The sequence below is a fragment of the Rutidosis leptorrhynchoides genome, chromosome 3 (assembly GCF_046630445.1).
Source record: "Rutidosis leptorrhynchoides isolate AG116_Rl617_1_P2 chromosome 3, CSIRO_AGI_Rlap_v1, whole genome shotgun sequence".
Taxonomy (NCBI): Eukaryota; Viridiplantae; Streptophyta; class Magnoliopsida; order Asterales; family Asteraceae; genus Rutidosis; species Rutidosis leptorrhynchoides.
The window spans coordinates 390958623-390978063 of NC_092335.1; positions in this window are offsets into that span (position 1 = coordinate 390958623).

Below are 19441 nucleotides of genomic sequence, written 5' to 3' on the forward strand. Positions count from 1 at the left end.
AAAATGAATTTTGCAATTATATACTCGTAATCATGCATGTTTCTCAACCTGAATGAATGAACGCTTCTTTTTCAAATTTTTTGGTACATGTCAATCTAACTAACTAGCCACACCTAAGTACCCGAAAGGTTATTTTAATGTAGCATTGCTCTTCACTGTAAATACCAAAAACATGTTAATTAATTTTAATTAATAGTATATTCAAAGGCCAGCTACATAAGGATCCAAGTATTCCTATTTGTAAGACCTACCAAGAACGCATAATTTGTCTTTGTAACAACACAATAGTCCCAATGGCGGAGACAGGGGGACAGGGTGGTGCTTAGTCACCCTCAACAACCAAAGTTTAACTATTATTATTCTATAATTTTAGTACAAGTTATATTAGTTTGGGATGATTTAATGTTAGAAAAAATACTCTGTAATTTGAAAAAAAAATACTCTGTAATTAGAAAAAAAATACTCAGTAATTGTTATGATTTTTGTTTCTTTTATTCAGTATCATACAATATTTATCGGTACTATTGTTCAAAAGATGTGACCATGTTCCTTTGTTATAAGTTACGATATATAAATAATTCAAGCCCCCTTATCTTGAATTTCTAGCTTCGCCTCTGAATAGTCCCGCACCATGTAAGTGTACATGAAGTTTCATATATATATATATATATATATATATATATATATATATATATATATATATATATATATATATATATATATATATATATATATATATATATATATCCAAAAGTTCAAACGAGAACCATAAAAAAGGCGACAACTGCGAGAACTTTTAATTTATAAAGATTTTCACATGTAACCAGATTGAATCACACATAAACCTTGATGAAGAGGATGAATGAACATAAAATAGTTGAAAAACACTTATATTTTACCTATATAATTAAATATATAGTTTCTCGTTCAAATGTGCATATTTGTTTCCGAACATGTGAACAGTTTCACATAATTAACACTTTAACATGTAATTTTAGCTAATGAACATATGTTTGTTAATGATATGTGCATTAATTAACATTTGCATGTAATTTGTTGCATTTAAACGCATAAAAACTATTAAATTATATAGTTCTCGCAGTTCTCGCAATTCTCACCTTTTTAGTGGTTTTCATTTGAACCTGCCCTTATATATATATATATATATATATATATATATATATATATATATATATATATATATATATATATATATATATATATATATATATATATATATATATATATATATATAAGTTTTTCGGTGTTCATGCTAGATAAATTGATATTTTTACTCTGATATAAGTCGTCTTAACGAGATGGATATATCACTACTATTTCTGACGCTTTTAGTGTTCAAGTTAAGATATGCTAATAGTGAAATTTTAACATGAAACTTCTGGTAATGATATTGTAATTACAGTGTGATAGTGGTCTGCCCCTCTTAACGAGAGGTCGGGAGTTCGACTTTCATGGGGTGCAACATTGCACACAAGGTTGTCCATTTACCCTTGAATTCCACCCAATGGTGCCTTCCGCACATCGCGTTGCGGGGGCAGTTGGGGAGAGGGGTTTTACCGCACATGCCCTCGGATAGAGTCGGGTTTCCTCCTGGGTAGCAGTTGGGGGCGGGTTATGTAACTGCGAGAGTACTGTTAAAACAAAAGTATGATAGATTTTTTTTAAATAATTTTAATTAAGTCAATGCTACACGTTTCTCATACTAACTAAACATGTCGTGACAAATTTAGTTTTTCAGTATTATTAAAACTTTTTAACTTGCTAATGAGAAATTGAGATTGGAATCTGCAATTAGAATTTTCTTAATAGCATCAATGACAGAAGGGTAAATTTATCAATTGGTTGTGTTGTTTTAGCGATTGAAAATTTTCTAGTCACCCAAACTTTGATATTCTATATTCTTAATCATCTTAATAATATGATGTAAATTACTTGAAGCGTTATCGTGTTTGTCCTGAAATAAATTGTCTCTAAAGAAGGGCAAAGAAAGCAAACACTCCATCACATTCATGAAAATGTCAACATCATCCCTTTTTTCAACTATTCTATATAATTTATTAGACAAAATTGTGCCAATAGTCCCTGTAATTTTTTGAAATTCCGTCAACAGTCCCTTAAGTATTCTTTTCTCCCTAACAGTCCCTAGAGTTTGCATATTTTGTGTCAACAGTCCAAAGCACAAACGTCCGTTAGCATTTAACGTCCAGGAGCATCATGTGCTAGTCACGTGAGGTTATTTTCGAGTTTTTCTATGCAAACACACATATTACGTATTATCGATCGCCTATCACTATTACATCCATTTCAAAAAAACCAACCTTTTAGTTCCATTAGTTTCTTTTTATGCCGTAAACCCTAAATCACGATCAAGAATTATTACTCCCTCTGTCTCATTCTAATAGTCATCATTTAACTTTTAAAGTCTCTTTTGCTCAACTTTGACTCCACATATTTTTGTTTGTGTTACATATTACTTGATGAAATTTATATGAATGGATTGATGTTTAAATGTGTTTTGATTGGTATAATTTTCATCAAATAATATATAACACAAATAAAGATATTTCGAGTTAAAGTTTGTGATGACTCGAGAATTTCCGACCAAATTTAAACTTGAATCTTATTTGATTTCGATACTATAAGCAAAGTCTATAATGTTGATGTTTCAAAAACTTTGAACTGTGTTCATGTAATCAATTACCCTCTGACTGTGCTCGACGATTCACGAACAATTGTTTGTAAATAAATATGTATATATGTATGTATATGTATATATGATAAATAAAAAAAATAAATAAAATATAATTTAAACCTTAGAGTTAAATATATAAAATAAGAAACAAAATAAGTAAGTTGAAATTTAAAATGAATCTACATATAAATACATGTAACTATTATATGTATATTGTAATATGTATATAGTGCATAAATATTAAATTATATATTATAAAATAAGTAAACATTACATTACATAAGTAATAACTTTTAATATTAATACATAAAATGTAATCACAAATTTAAAATATAGTTGTTATAATAATAGTATTACTTTCATTACTATTAAAATAAATATCTATATTAATAATATTCCGTAATAGATATGAAACATGATATATATAAAAATTGTTATGTTATTATTTTTACTAGTAATATTATTATCATTAACAATATAAATAATTAATATAAATAATATAATATTATGATTATCATCATTGTTATAACTAGTAGTAAAGCTATAATGATAAATATTATGATAAATATTAGTATTATTATTGGGCATGATTATTATTAATGTTATTAGTATTTTATCATTTTTAGTATTAGTATCGGTATTTTATTTATATCATTTTTATTATCATTATTATATATTATTTTCAAACGTATCAAGGATTATCAATATTATTAATAGTACCTTTATCAATATTATTATCATTATTATTAATAACATTTTTAGTATTAATTGTTAATATTAATATTATTATTTCAATTATTATTATTAATAATATTTGTTTTATAATATCAATTGTATTCTTATTAATATATTTATATTATATAAATAAACTGTAAATATAAAAGGAACGTGTATGTTGAAAATCAATCTAAGATAGGTAAATTCAGTCCAATACAAAAATCCTTAGATAACAGATATGATCAATATTATTTAGATCATTATTATTAATATAATTTTAATTATTAATTATTAATTATTAACAAAAAGTATATAAAATTCGGCTGTATATGCTTGGAATCAAATTCAGTTACACCTCTCCATCAATTTCTGTAGTTGATTTTTGTTTGAATCCCTTAAGTTGTTACATATCTCAATCCATAGTACAATCTGATTTCATCTTTTATATTTCTTTTATTTGTTTCTGTACAATGGAGTATTATTGACGACCCATCCTCAGTTTTATAAAGATCAATTACTCATTAAGTAATGCATTCAATTTCTTCACTCTCATTATCAAATATAACTGCAAGTATCTGCTTTTATCAGTTAAATTAAACCCATTTCTTTAAAAAGAGCTCGTTATCTCTGTTTTTATTTCAATTTTTGAAAACCTTGATTTCGATTGAAAAGTCAAAATGTGTAAATGCATAGTTGTTACAAATCTACCATTAAAACTTTCTGCAAAGTTTCAATTGCTAATTTTTAGTAGCGAGTAAGAATTTCAAAAGACAAAGTTTCGAGATAAAAAGTCAAACAGATGTTCTTCAATCAAATTGATGTTTTAGAGATTGATTCAGGTACAATTGATGATCCAAAAAGTTTTTAAGGATAATTTAAAACCATTTTCATTTAGTAACCATGATCTAAAACACCCTTAAAATTGATTTTTGATGTTGGAGTTGTTGTGTTCTTCGCGAGCATATTTTGCTGCTACTGCTATTTTTTTTTAATTTTTTTTATTTTATGCTAAACTAATTCAAACGCTCACCTGGGATTGTGTCTGTTTCAAGTACAAACCATAAATCAAACAAACAAATTGAAGTAGAGATATTGTAGATCGATTGAAGTATTAAGGAAGAAGAAGAATAAGTACTATGGGTTAAATATAATCGGCTTGAATATAAAACAGAAAGACACGAGTAGCTGGATGGTTAAGAGGGATGTCGGTTTTCGAGTGGTCACGGGTTCGAGCCCTGCAAGGACAATTTTTTTTTAAAACTCTATGCGGTAGTCCATTTCTATTATTATTATTATTATTATTATTATTATTATTATTATTATTATTATTATTATTATTATTATTATTATTATTATTATTATTATTATTTTTATTATTATTATTATTATTATTATTGTTATTGTTATTGTTATTGTTATTGTTATTGTTATTGTTATAGTTATTGTTATGATTATTGTTATTAATAAGTATTACAATTATTATTACTACTAATATGATAAGTATATATATAAACATTAGGGACCATATTATCATTAGTATTAATAAGTATCATTATTATCATTATTATTAATATAGTATTAATATCAATATTAAGGTTATGATTAATCTTATAAGCATTAATATTTCTATCATTAAAAAAATTAATACTTGTATCATTTTATGAACGATAACATTTTTATTTGTATTCTTGCTAGTATTATAATTATTATTAGTAATACAATTATCATTATAAGTATCATAATCATTATTCTTATTATTATCATTATTAGTATGGTTATTTATATTATAATGAGTGTTATTAATAGGTAATTACTAAAATCATTATAATAAGTATCATTAACAAAAAAAAAATTATATTTTACAATTATTATTATAAATATCATTATTAATATTATTAATATAATTATGAACAATAATACCTTATTTAGTAATATTAAGTCTTATGATTAATATCATTTTTATTGTATTACTAAAATTACTATTTTTAACAAACAAATGATATATACATATATAAAAATATATTTAATACATATAATATAACGAAAAGTAATATTTTATATAACAAAATAAATATATGAAACATATATATTATTAATATAAAAAGTATATAACTAATAAATTTATATATATATTGTTCGATTACAACTATGTATATTAATAAATATATAAATGATATAGGTTCGTGAATTCGAGGCCAATCCTGCATTGTTCAATATAGTCATATGTATTTTTACTACAAAATACAGTATGGTGAGTTTCATTTGCCTTTTTACCCTTTATATTTTTGGGCTGAGAATACATGCGCAATTTTTTATACTCCCTCCGTCCCATTACAAGTGTCCACTTACTTTTTGCACACAGTTTTAGAAAATCCCACTAACTTCATTTTCCACCAATCAGAAATCTTCTCTCTCCAGAATAACCTCTTCTCATTGGTTGAAACACAAAGTGGACACTTGAAATGGGACATCCCAAAATAGAAATGTGGACACTTCTGGTGGGACGGAGGTAGTAACTGTTTTACGAAATAGGCACAAGTAATCGAAACTACATTATATGGTCTAATGATCGAAGCCGAATATGCCCCTTTTTACTTGGTAACCTAAGAATTAGTAAACCAGTCTACTAATTGACGCGAATCCTAAAGATAGATCTATTGGGCCTAACAAACCTCATCCGTTGTAGCGGATGCTTTAGTACTTCAATGTTGTTTTATCATGTCCGATGGATGTCCCGGAATGATAGAGGATATGTAGCGACACGATCAAATCGTCATTGACGGCGTCGACTACTTAGGTCCCATTGCGTGGTCGTAAGTCTTTAAAATTACGTTTGACCAAAGATATATCGCATTCCTTTCAAAAGTAAAGATTTGTTTCACAGTTTACAAGAATTGTTCATCCAAAAGTTACGTTACAAAGTTATAAGTACAAAGGAAACCTATGCGACACAGTTTTAAATAAAGTCAAAAGACTCTCCATGTATGCACATATACTCGACATCCAATGCAAGTATCAAATAATGAGCGGAAGCATGTTTCACATATCATTCAAAGACCTGAGAAAAACATAGAAATCTGTCAACGAAAACGTTGGTGAAATCATAGGTTTAAATAAGTAAGTGAGTAAAAGTAAGTCGAACCACAAGATTTGCAACATTGATAAATAGTAATACATTCTAAAATTTAATATTCACGAGCACCCAATTATCAAGGCTTAACGTTTCCTTCCATAGTACCCCATCACAATAGTGTTAGAACATACACTGTTTCCCGAAAATATATTTCATCCGAATAACGGTAGCGAACCGTTCGAATGAGGGTTTGTCAAACCCATATGGCCATACAACATAAGTTCACACCTACACTTACACCCTGCAAGTGTAACTAATGATAATCGAATTGAGGATTTCGTTCTAAACTCGTATGTAGAATGTTTGTTTTCCTGTACTTGTGTTCACTTAGTTAAAAAGAAATGTTTATGTTTTCTCATCCCAAATATAAGTTCAAAAGAGTAAAAGTGGGACTATGATCTCACCTTGAGTGCAAGAGTAATAAAGTACTTCAACAAGTAAACGCGTGCAAAGACAAAGCTAGTCTTGACCTAAACATATATGTTGTATCAATAACGGTAAACACGATAGGTCAAAGATGTTCAATTAGTCCTATGGCTCGCTACGACTCGATTATAAAGCATGTGAATCAAATTGTCAAGTTTCATGCAAGATACATGTATAGAATCATGTTAGAAAGATTGCATAATCATTTGGTTAAGTTTGACAAAAGTCAAACTTTGGTCGGGTCAAAGTCAACGAAAAAGTCAACGCGTTCGGGTCGGGTCTCGAACTATTTTTCTGAGGTTTTTATTCATATATAAGCATGTTAGAACAAGTCTCATGTGAATCGAAGGTCCATAGCGTGCCAAACATTTTTCTTATTTTTGACCAAGGAAGTCAGAGCCTGGACACGGCTTATGCCGCACCGCGGCCCACAATTGTCGCGCCGCGACAATACACGGGAGCTCGTACCTGGCCAGTTTCAAATATTCAAGTCTTGATCCAAAATTCGTTTTAGCACAAAACGCAAACCGTAAGCATTTAGGACTCGCACCTTATATCGTTGGAAAGATCTTTTGACAAGGAACATAACTAAACATGTTTCATCAAACAAAAACATCATTTCCAATTACCGATTTCTCGTCATGTGATCATTTAAAGTCCATTTCCAAGTTTCAAGTTCACAAAATGCATTTTAAGTTTCGGGAATCCAATTCACACATATGATATGCCGTTTTGAAGGTAATGAAACATGCATTACAACTAAATACTAACAATTAACATTCCATGGCATTCAAATATCAAAAAGTTCATCACAAGAACGATCAAACCCTAATCAAGAATCACAAAATCATTAATCATGTTTTTGAAGTTTTACAAATCAACCTACACATCAAAATGAAGCTAGTGATACTAGTAACACAATTAAAACATGAACTTTAACAATTTAACAACATTTAATCTTCCAAAATCAAAGATTAAGCAAACCCATTTTCAAGTGTTCAAACTAGTTACTCAAAACAACAAATCGAACAAACAAAACATATATTCATGTTATACACGAGCCATAGACACTAATTAACACTTTTATAATTCAAAAACATCAAGAACACAAAATCTAGTGATTTTAGAAAGTTACCCAAATGAGGTGAAATTGGTACCAAATTGTAGAGGATGAAGAGAGGATTCCAAATATGTAATTTGTTTTGATGTTAGCTTCCAAATCCGAATTTAGATGATGAATCAATGGTTTAGGTGTTTGAGAGCATAAAAGGGAAGAAAGAAAAAGAGGAGGGAGGTGATGAAATGAAGTGTGTGGTGGAGAGGAGTTACTAGTTAGTCAAGTTTTCACGAGTGGAAAGCTTAGTCCCTCAAGTTTGTAGTCGGGTGCGGGATTTAACCAAACGAATTATTTTAAATTACACGAGAGTACGGGAGACGTTATGATCCAATAACAAAAATATTAAGAATGTTAGCTATCGGAGGATAAGAATCTAGTTACGAAGGATATTATTTAAAATAAAAAGACGGGCGTTAAAATAATTTAACGGAAAAATGCGGGATGTTACATTACCCACACCTTAAAAGAAATTTCGTCCCGAAATTTAGTTGTAAGTGATAGTCGTTGTTTCTTACTCAAGACCTTACGTTGTCAATGCTATGAATAAGTGTAGATACGTCCTTGGGCATTCCCACAAATTTTGACAGTCGAGATTTCAGTTTGTATTAAGACTTAGTTTTACGATCCACAATTTCAACCAGTTTCCCATGAAGGGGAGTTTGCCATTAATAGTAAGTTTATCTAGGAGAGTAGCACGTTCCTGTTCTGTAGGACACGGCTCTAAGTTTGTTGCATGGATCGTAGGGTAAACGGAAACTTAATTGAGTCAGAAGTTCTAAACGGTAGGAGCGGTTCCAATACGCCCCAAGGTTTCAAAAGGATTAATATAACGCGGTTTTAACTTTCCCTGATTCCCGAAACGGATTACACCTTCCCAAGGTGCGGGTTCTCAATATTACACGGTTACTGACTTGGGATTCGAGAGGTTTACGTAGAATATCGGTATAGCCCTTTTGGCGACTACGGGTCGTCTTGAGTCCTTCTCGGACTTGAATTATCTCAACGGTTATTTCTTAAATGCTTTCGAATCTGATGATTTGCTTGTCACCTACTTCGGTCCAACGAAATAGGAGAACGACACTTGTGGTGATGTAAGGTTTCGAAAGGTGGGGCGTTAATACACGAGTGGTAACTACTGTGTGAGAGGAGACAACTAAAGGCAACAATACAAGTTTGTAACATGTCTTTCCAAGATTTGAATCATAAGTTTGTTTGGTCCGTTGGTTTGTGGATGATACGCGGCACTCATATTTGGACGGGTCCCCGAGGTTCCTTGTAAGGCATCCCGAATTTAGAAGTGAGGCGAGTATCTCAATTTTGAAATTTTTATGGAGATGGCACGTCGTGCCGAGCTAGAATTTTGTTTAAAACACATTTGAACAGGTTTCGTTTCTTAAGAGGTCCGCACCGCGAAAGATCCATTGGTTCCCGAAAATGGTTGTTAGGACTATACACTCTCGTGGCGAATACTAATATAATGTGAAGAGTTTCTCTCTCCATTGAGAAGTTTTATAAAAAGTTTCCTTATACGGGAGTGCGAGCGATAAGAAAGGAGTAAAATGAGAACTTAGAATAGGATGAGTTCACACCTTGAGGTAACCATGTCGCGCATCTAGTGGTCAATTGTTAAGACTTGGTGGGAAACGAGATAGTACACGTAGTTGTATGATAAGTCAAAGCAGGGTGAAGTATCCTTGGATTGGGTGTTATCTTAAGTTCCAGTAATATCAGGCGGAAAATGGTGAAATAACAGAGCTATGTAACGTGGCATGTGTTGACGAGAAAGTTGATCGGGTCCATGATTAAGTATTCAAATTTTTCGAGCAAATTAACGAATTTCAATTTTCTTGATTTCGAGTCGAGAGAGTATGCCTTTCGGGCGTTCAAGTAGAAATATTTCCATATTTAAGTTCCAGTGTGCTAAACAAATTTAGCTAGTAAGGTTTGTGTGAAAGATCATGTTCAAAGTTCGGACACGGAGAGGTTTAAATTTTTCCCTCAGTGAGTTAACGAGTTTAAAGGTCGTGCAGCATGAGAAAAATCGGAAATGAATCTTTAGTAATAACCGGCGAGATCTAAGATTTTACGAATACAAGTCTGAGTCGTGAGGGTTTTCCGATTACGTGTGGTTCTGATTGCGAGATGTATTGAAATACTTTGACCACTTACAACATGGTCTAAAAATTGGACTTCGTTTAACTAAAATTCTCACTTGGAGAATTCGGCATAGAGTTTCTCTTTTCTCAAGAGTTCGAGCGTAAGACGAAGATGTCGTTCGTTTTCTTCTTTACCTGAATAGGTTTAGACATCATCTATAAATACGACAACGGATTCATCTAGATAAGTTTACAAACGCGGTTCAGGAGGCCTATGAATACGGGCGGAGGCCTAGATAATCGAACGGTACTAAAAGAAATTTACAACTATCATAGCGAGTTTAAAAAGAGGGTTAGGAGACATCTTCTCCCTGATCTCTCAATTGATGATAACCGGAACAGAGGTCGGTTTGGAATATACGCGAGATTCATGCAAATAATCATGAGGTCATGGATACGAGGAAGAGGGTATCGGTTTTCAATCGAAAGTTACTTAGTTCCAATGATTTATACATAATTGTAGGGAAACATTTCTCCTTAACGAATAGGTTTTGAGCTCCTTAGTTCTATAGGTATCAAGTCACAATTCAAATTATCCACCCAATAAGTTTAACGTATATCCTCCGATAAAATTTATAGGTACACAATATTTTTCCATTGGTCACTTAAATTGCTTAAGTAGTATTTAAAGGAAAAAGGTGGAGTGCAAAGAGTACGAATCAAAGCCTTGATTTTAAAACGTCTAACGGTAACCGAATCGAATAAACATGAAGATTTTGAGAAGACACGTACCCGTGACTAGTTGTCATCTCGGGCATCCTAGGTGTTGATGTTGAAAGTCCAACGGCGTGTGTTGGGGTTGGTTTCTTCGTTGGACATGCATTCCTAAAATGACCCGGTTGGCCACATTCGAAACAAACACTCGTTTTTAGTACATTGGGCCCCTTTTTAGCAACGGGGGCGGCACTTTTACAAATATGGGCCACATGGCCACTTCTTTGACACCTGATGCAAAATGGTTTACCACATTCGCCCAAATGATGTTTGTGGCATTTGTTACAATAAGGTAGGTTTTCGGCATACCCCTTCTTGCCACCGGAGGTGAAAGGCTTCTTGACGAAGTTGTTGTGGTTGTGGTTGCTTGATGGAGAGGCTTCCCATTTTCTTTTGTTGTTACCCGGTTGGTCCTCGGCCGTTGGTGCCGGTGCTTCAATTTCATTCACTGTTTTTATAGATTGGCGGGCCATCGCTAAAGCCTCTTGTAGGTTAGTGGGTTTGTATGACATTACCCCGTGTTGAATGCTCTTAGGGAGGCCATCCATGTAAAGTTCAACTCTTAGGGACTCGGGAGTCATGAGGCTCGGAAAACTTATGGATAGTTCGGCAAACTGTTGATTATAAGCTTCGAGGTCATTCCCGACCGTTTTTAAATTTCTTAGCCCCTATTCGAGCCTTCGAGTCTCGTCGCTCGGGAAGTATTCGGTGATCATTCTTTCTCTTAATTCGGTCTAGGAGAGTTTGTGGGCTTCATCGATACCCACCGATTGTACGTACGTGTTCCACCATGAGAGAGCAACACCGGTGAAAGTGAGGGTGGAAAACTTGACCTTATCTTGGTCCTGACAATCGCTTATGTTAAAAACGGCTTCCGTTTGTTCGAACCATCGGGTGAGAGCAATCGGTCACCCGGTTCCATCGAAAATGGGAGGTTTGTACTTCATGAAGTTTTTGTAGGAGCAACACTCGCTTGGATTACCGGCTCCACGATTGTTGTTATTGGAAAAGTGATCGGCTACGGCCGTACCCATGGCGGTGGTTATTATTCGTTGAAGAGCTTGTCCTAGAGTTTCGGGAGGAGTATCGTGTTGGCCTTGGTGAGCCATTGTTCCTTCATGACACAAGAATACCGTTGATTAGTATTATCAATAATACTAATCGTGATATGAAATCAAGATAAAAAGAAAATTTTCCTTGACTCACCTCAAATTCTTTATGTCAAAATGTCAGAACGTTCATATGAGTCACCGTAATATAATCCCGGCAATTATATTACCCTAATTCATATGTGCATTCGACATCATTTCACAAAGTCAAGGTGGCGCGTCAATCAAATTAAACAACGTGAGATCAAGATGAAGCAAGAGTTAGATATGAGTAGAAACGTTCGAGTATAAATGCACAAATAGTCAAGTAATTCCTACTTTAAGTCTATATGCCGGTTGTAGTCTAGATTCACTAATGTACCCTATGACTCGGGGTTGACACCAATGAACTCTAAATCCCTACAACCAAAGCTCTGATACCATCTGTAGCGACCCGACCAAATCGTCATTGACGGCGCCGACTACTTAGGTCCCATTGCGTGGTCGTAAGTCTTTAAAATGACGTTTGACCAAAGATATGTCGCATTCCTTTCAAAAGTAAAGATTTGTTTCACAGTTTACAAGAATTGTTCATCCAAAAGTTACGTTACAAAGTTATAAGTACAAAGGAAACCTATGCGACACAGTTTTAAATAAAGTCAAAAGACGCTCCATGTATGCACATATACTCGACATCCAATGCAAGTATCAAATAATGAGCGGAAGCATGTTTCACATATCGTTCAAAGACCTGAGAAAAACATAGAAATCTATCAACGAAAATGTTGGTGAAATCATAGGTTTAAATAAGTAAATAAGTAAAAGTAAGTCGAACCACAAGATTTGCAACATTGATAAATAGTAATACATTCTAAAAGTTAATATTCACGAGCACCCAATTATCAAGGCTTAACGTTTCCTTCCATAGTACCCCATCACAATAGTGTTAGAACATACACTGTTTCCCGAAAATATATTTCATCCGAATAACGGTAGCGAACCGTCCGAATGAGGGTTTGTCAAACCCATATGGCCATACAACATAAGTTCACGCCTATACTTACACCCTGCAAGTGTAACTAATGATAATTGAATTGAGGATTTCGTTCTAAACTCGTATGTAGAATGTTTGTTTTCCTGTACTTGTGTTCACTTAGTTAAAAAGAAATGTTTATGCTTTCTCATCCCAAATATAAGTTCAAAAGAGTAAAAGTGGGACTATGATCTCACCTTGAGTGCAAGAGTAATAAAGTACTTCAACAAGTAAACGCGTGTAAAGACAAAGCTAGTCTTGACCTAAACATATAGGTTGTATCAATAACGGTTAACACGATAGGTTAAAGATGTTCAATTAGTCCTATGGTTCGCTACGACTCGATTATAAAGCATGTGAATCAAATTGTCAAGTTTCATGCAAGATACAAGTATAGAATCATGTTAGAAAGATTGCATAATCATTTGGTTAAGTTTGACAAAAGTCAAACTTTGGTCGGGTCAAAGTCAACGAAAAAGTCAACGCGTTCGGGTCGGGTCTCGAACTATTTTTCTGAGGTTTTTATTCATATATAAGCATGTTAGAACAAGTCTCATGTGAATCGGAGGTCCATAGCGTGCCAAACATTTTTCTTATTTTTGACCAAGGAAGTCAGAGCCTGGACATGGCTTATGCCGCGCCGCGGCCCACAATTGTCGCACCGCGACAATACACTGGAGCTGGTACCTGGCCAGTTTCAAATGTTCAAGTCTTGATCCAAAATTCGTTTTAGCACGAAACGCAAACCGTAAACATTTAGAACTCGCACCTTATATCGTTGGATAGCTCTTTTGACAAGGAACATAACTAAACATGTTTCATCAAACAAAAGCATCATTTCCAATTACCAATTTCTCGTCATGTGATCATTTAAAGTCCATTTTCAAGTTTCAAGTTCACAAAATGCATTTTAAGTTTCGGGAATCCAATTCACACATATAATATGCCGTTTTGAAGGTAATGAAACATGCATTACAACTAAACACTAACAATTAACATTCCATGGCATTCAAGTATCAAAAAGTTCATCTCAAGAATGATCAATCCCTAATCAAGAATTACAAAATCATTAATCATGTTTTTAAAGTTTTACAAATCAACCTACACATCAAAATGAAGCTAGTGATACTAGTAACACAATTAAAACATGAACTTTAACAATTTAACAACATTTAATCTTCCAAAATCAAAGATTAAGCAAACCCATTTTCAAGTGTTCAAACTAGTTACTCAAAATAACAAATCGAACAAACAAAACATATATTCATGTTATACAGGAGCCATAGACACTAATTAACACTTTTATAATTCAAAAACATCAAGAACACAAAATCTAGTGATTTTAGAAAGTTATCCAAAGGAGGTGAAATTGGTACCAAATTGTAGAGGATGAAGAGAGGATTCCAAATATGTAATTTGTTTTGATGTTAGCTTCCAAATCCGAATTTAGATGATGAATCAATGGTTTAGGTGTTTGAGAGCATAAAAGGAAAGAAAGAAAAAGAGGAGGGAGGTGATGAAATGAAGTGTGTGGTAGAGAGGAGTTACTAGTTAGTCAAGTTTGCCCGGGTGGCAAGCTTAGTCCCTCAAGTTTGTAGTCGGGTGAGGGATTTAACCAAACGAATTATTTTAAATTACACGAGAGTACGGGAGACGTTATGATCCAATAACAAAAATATTAAGAATGTTAGCTATCGGAGGATACGAATCTAGTTACGAAGGATATTATTTAAAATAAAAAGACGGGCGCTAAAATAATTTAACGGAAAAATGCGGGATGTTACAGGATATTCTTATATGCATCTTGTTAATGTCGGTTACCAGGTGTTCAATCCATATGAATAATTTTTGTCTCTATGCATGGGACGTATATTTATGAGAACTGAAAATGAAAATCTTGTGGTCTATTAAAATGACGAAAATGTTTATTTATGTTAAACTAATGAACTCACCAACCTTTTGGTTGACACTTTAAAGCATGTTTATTCTCAGGTATGAAAGAAATCTTTCGCTGTGCATTTGCTCATTTTAGAGATATTACTTGGAGTCATTCATGACATATTTCAAAAGACGTTACATTCGAGTCGTTGAGTTCATAAAGATTATTAATAAGTCAATTATAGTTTGATATATTATGAAATGGTATGCATGTCGTCAATTTTTGATGTAAAGAAAGTTTGTCTTTTAAAAACGAATGCAATGTTTGTAAAATGTATCATATAGAGGTCAAGTACCTCGCGATGTAACCAAATGTAATGTATTCGTCCAGATGGATTAGGACGGGTCATGAAAGTTGGCATCAGAGCTGGTATAACGCCGTCCATGTGTGGCGGGTTAGTCGTAAAGGAGGTTCTCACAGTGTTACCTGTGATGAAGCATTGGCTCTTACTCCTTGCGATCCCTTACGAGGATTGGCAATTGCCGAGAGGCAGGCCCTAAAATCAGTATCTGAGGTACACTCAGTGGTCACCAGGCGGTTAGCTGAAAAGGCACTGGGTGGGACGTGTGGTGTCCCCAACTATGAAAGTTGGTATCAGAGCGGAGGTCTTAGCGAACCAGGTCTGCATTAGTGTGTCTAACTGATAAGTCGTTAGGATGCATTAGTGGGTCTGGACTTCGACCGTGTCTGCATATCAAAAGTTTTGCTTATCATTTAGTGTCGAAAATTAATTGCTTATCATCCTTAAAGTCTAGACACATCTTACTACATTGATTGCATGAATAGTGTATAGACAAAATTCATATCTTAGCGTATCTGTTATTGTTACCTTTGCCTGACAGTTTCCGTAACTTATGGGATTTTAGTATTATATATGCATATGTAAATTATGTATTGCAGGGTACTAATCTACATCCTATAATCTATTTCTTATCGAAAATACTTCATTTAATCGTACGAGATGAATCCCTCAACCAGTTCGAGTCCCTCAGATTTTGATAGCTATTCCGATAGTTATTCCGACAGCTATTCTGATATGGATTTCCACTCGAGCTCCGAAAGCAGTATAACCGGAAAGAATCAACCAATTAGCCATCATTTATTCTAGATGAATTGGAGATGGGTTCGTAGTCGACTTAATTAATGGAGACGCGAAGAAGGCGATCTTTTCCACTAACCAAATTGCCCTCTTGACGAATAACCCGAAGCACTTACCGGTGAATCAATCTGAAACACCATTTTCACCCTCATTTCCAGAGTAGCTCGACATGATTATATTCTATCCACAATTCTAAACCTTATTCATCCGCTCGTTCCGACCGACAAATCATTCCGGAATAATAGAAGAAGTCAACAAACTTCGCGCTCGAGTAATCAATTTGGAGAATATGGCGCAAAATTTACCAGCTTCAGCAACATCACCGGCACCAACAGTACCATCAATAACAGCACCAGTACCATCAACAATCCATGCCTCAACATCTCATTCTGTACCTCGAGTATAATCACCGTTCTACATGACGTTCTACATCATTTATCTTCGTTCAACATGATGGTTATGTAACCTCTAATGTTTTAGAGATTATATATTCTTGTTCTAACGGTAAATCAGATGAGTTAATATCATATTAACTCATTAAATCCATGATTACATATGAGAAAAATATATATGTAAGTATATTTTCATAAAGATTGTAATTAAAAATTCTTTCGTACAAAACAGTTAATGATGAAAATATTTTAACGGGTAGGTAATACCCGAGGAATATTTAGATTTCATATTAATAAGTTACACTGTACATTCTTCGAATCTGATTCAATAATCATTTACTATCCTACTTACAACCACAGAAGTACGAATCCGTTCATCACAAAATAACCATTTTCATTCAATTTCATATTTGGATTTTGACCTATCAGAATCAAACAAGTGGCATAATGAAGAAAACATTGAACAAAATAAAATTTGCTAGAAACAAACAAATTAACTATGAGAAATTTTGTTAAGAATCCACGCTAACAAAATCCTAGCTAACTGTTCCTAGCTAACTGTTAATTCCCTATTACATTATCGCAATTTAATTATCGCAATTTATTTATCGCAATTTACTATCGCAATTTTTATTCTCGCAATTTTATTTATCGTCATTTAATTCCTGTTATTTATTTTACGCACTTTAAATATCGGGACACGTATAAAAGGTTTTGACATATCATATCGACGCATCTATATATATTATTTGGAATAACCATAGACACTCTATATGCAGTAATGCTGGAGTAAGCTATACATGGTTGAGGTTGATTCTACAATAATATATATAGTTTGAGTTGTGATCGAGTCTGAGACATATACGGGTCACGACACGTATTAATTAATTCGAATATAATATATTAAACTATATATGAATTACTGGACTGTTAACTTTGGACTATCGACTGTGGACTGATAAGATTGGACAATTAAAAAGTATTAAAATATTGATTATAACATATGAAACTAAACAATTCTTCAAGTTTACCATTTGATTTCATCTTAAACCTCATTTGTATCTTGACGATTACAATCTGCGTTCAAACCTTTTGTGAATCTTGAAAACACCTCAATCGAGAGGATGAACCAACCAAACTTCATCTACAGAAGAAAAGATTGATACATATAGTTATGCACCTGAAAAACTCTCGGAACCTGAGTAAACGTTTAACACGTATCTGTGCTAGCTCCTTTGGTGTTGTTATTACCGAAAATAAACTTTGACATTTCTTTCCAAATTAGCCAATTTTGTCACAGCTCCAGCAAGTCAACTTCGACTTTTCATTCAGATTAGCCTTATTATAACCTTGATATATATGCGTGCTCTTTTATTGTTACCGGGGAACCTTTTATATTCTACAATATTACCAACAGATGTACCAGCAACCTCGTTGTTCCTTGGTTTAAATCTCTCCGACAAATCACTAAATTTATCTATTGAAGTCTCATCATGTACTCATCCGCATCTTGTAACAAGAATTGTAATACCAATTACCGGGAATCAGCAAATTTGTATTGTGAATCTCGCAACGTTTCCACATCAACAGTTATATGTATCCATATAACATTTATCTCTTAGAACTATGATCTTCCATTCTGAAATTCTGAAAAGCACCCAGTCTGCGAATTAATACTCTGAATTTTGAAAAGTTGAATGAAGCAACAAAAACTGTAAACGACCTCAACAGCCAAAAGTTGATGATAAAGAATTGTATGTTGGCAAAGCTCGGAAAAAGTGTGAAACTGAAAAAAAAAAAAAAAAAACTGATTAAGCATACTACGAAGGAGTCTCTGAACAAATCACAAGGACTAAACTTGTACATTAAGAATTCTGATGATTCTGTTTCTGATGAAATCTTTAGCGAATACCTTGCTTTTGACTCCAAACTCTTGCGGACAAATTTTCTTCACCATCCTTCGATATTAGAAATTTCAAAATATCATCGTATCTTTCATTATAAATATCTTCCATATTTCTGAAGATATTTTCATAACTATTCTTATCTGAAATCATTAATCTCTTCGTGCTATTAGTGTTACATCATATAGAAACTGTTAGTTTCTATATTCTGTAAACTTTCGAGCTTAAAATATGAATGTTATTGAAGTAATGTTGGGAACTGATGCATGAGTTAGTATAATATAATGACACTTGATCAACGTGATTATATTACAATAAGTCATGCTGAGTTTCTAAATGGAACATGATGATTCACATATTATAACGTCATCATGTGTCATGTTACATAACTCTTTCATTCTGATTAACTTCTGAACATATCAAGAAAGTATATTCTTGATAGTTCTATTCTCAATGATTCTGATAATTTGACAAATCAAATCGTACGATTACGTTCTTTCTTGGTTAGAACATTAAGTTCATTCGAAAACTCCGTACTTACGAATTCTGAACCGTTGCTCGCTTTACTAGAGGTCGAGAGGATAATAAAAAGGCAAAGAGATCCAAAATATAAGAGAAAATATAAAGCCCAATAACAATACAGAGGTTACAAACCATGGATATTAATATGAATAGCAACATAAGGACACGGTAGAATTAAGAATAGTATCACCCCAAGGTAATAAAAGAAGTAAACAGATTTTTCTGGTGGAAAGATTGAAAAGAGGGATGACAGAAATGATAATTATAAAAATATCAAGGATTAGAACTGGATTAAGCATTTTCACAATCTTTTGGATGTATAAACTAAGAAAGAAAGTATAGGAATGGTGAGAATAATGGAACGGAAAGAGTTTAATTTATAATGGAAATATCAGACAGAGTAATCGAGGCAGATCATCGTATTTAATTATAGAGATTTTAATTTCCTTATTCGTCGAAGAATCAAATTTTTTAGATTTCGCAGATTT